This window comes from Pterocles gutturalis, unplaced genomic scaffold (genome assembly GCF_000699245.1).
Source record: "Pterocles gutturalis isolate BGI_N339 unplaced genomic scaffold, ASM69924v1 scaffold45668, whole genome shotgun sequence".
NCBI classification, from domain to species: Eukaryota; Metazoa; Chordata; class Aves; order Pterocliformes; family Pteroclidae; genus Pterocles; species Pterocles gutturalis.
This window is the reverse complement of record NW_010127325.1, coordinates 14,070-15,773: the sequence shown is the minus strand read 5'-3', so window position 1 is coordinate 15,773 and position 1,704 is coordinate 14,070.

Here is a 1,704-nt window from a genome sequence, read left to right as displayed (position 1 = left end):
TCCACGCAAAATGGAGATAGTGACATTTAGGGTTTGTCTACAGGGCGCAGCACAGGCAGATGAGGATAACAAGCCTCTGTTGAGAGGACAGGGGGATGCAATGAACCCTGCCAGCACTGCAAACATGAGGGGCTGTGCTGGTACGCCAGCGAGTGTGTTCAGCTCTCAGTTCTGCATTGCGCCATGTTCACATTTGGCCTTATACTCCAGTAAATTTCTTTGAAATACTCTGGTGGAGAGTCGTACCAGAGCTAAACACCGGTATTAACCACTTCCCCCATCCAGGAGTTTGTTGCTGGCATTTCCTATTGCCAGGATGTTTCTCCCTTTCCCTCTGCAGGAATCAGCCCTTCCCAATGTTTCCTGCCAGCAGCTCTGCATCACTGGCCCGGTTCACACTGCTCCCTGCCCAGCTAGTCCCTGGGTGGTACCAAAACTAAACGGTAGTAACCTGACTTTGTCTTCACTACATAATATATAAGATATATATCCTTCAGTTTCTTGAATATTTTGCTTGACTGCCTTTGGTCTTCAATTTTCCATTTTAATTTTAAGAGCAGAGACCCAGGCCCCCAGTTGCCTCAGCCTGCACTGCCCCATGGTGACCTGTGGAAAGGGGAGGGCCTCAGCCTCTGGGGCTGGTAATTGGGCCTTTCCCACAGCCATCCCCGTGCTCTGGCACAAAAAACCCATGACACAGATAGCAGGGTTTCTGTTCTATTAATAATGCCTTGATGGCCATGTTGTTCTTGCACTTTCGTGAAGTTTAGGCATGTGTAAAGCAATGTTTATCTTGCCCTAGGAACAGCATATGTAATTGTGTTTTCTTACAGTGTATCACCTGCATTCATATGTGAGGCATTGTAAAAGCAACTTTTTATTCAAAGAGTGGGAACTGGTCCATCATACTCACCTCAAGCTTTCTGCTGGCATTTGTTCTTGCCCCCAGGGCCTGAGCCCGCTTGTTCCCTCAAGTGTTTTTGCTCAGGCTAGGCTGTCCCCAGGCACAGATGTTGTGTATAGGAAGCACAGTCGTGCTCATGGCAGTGAAAATAAGACTTAAAAACGAGTAGACATACCTCTGAGCTAGCTTAAAACAGCAGTTGAGAAATCATGGCTTGCTGTATGTTCTGAGAGGGGCGTGCTTCTCTTTTAAGCAGGTGGTTCGGCAGATAATGTCAAACCTGTATGTGTTTTCCTTTCCTTCTGGTAACATGGCATGTAGGTATTGCGGGCTGTTTGCCACCTGACAGGTCCACAGTAGCCTTGTAGCTCCTCTGCCCATGCCAGGGAGGAGTAGCAGCTCGGATTTTTGGGGCACTGATTGCAGTGGGGTGTCCTGGAGCTCAGCACTGCTGATGGGTTGGCCCCAATGACCTGATGGGACCTTCACAAACCTTGTAACAAGACACTTCTATGCAACACCATTAACCACATGAGAACATGGAGCTGGTGGCCCTAATGGAAAAGCCTAGTTAGTTTTACAGAAGTTATAATTTCAAAAAATTTCTAATATGGACCAAAATGCACGCACTGCCCTATCAAAGTCAGACCAAGCACAGAGAAGATTTTGGAGTGGTTTCTACCAACAGAGGTAAAAGCATTTGTTTAGCCTCTGTGCCCTGATCTCTCTTTTCTCCATATGCTGTGAGGGGTGTGGAAACCCACCTGGCAGCACAGTCCCACTCCTGGCCACAACCCTGT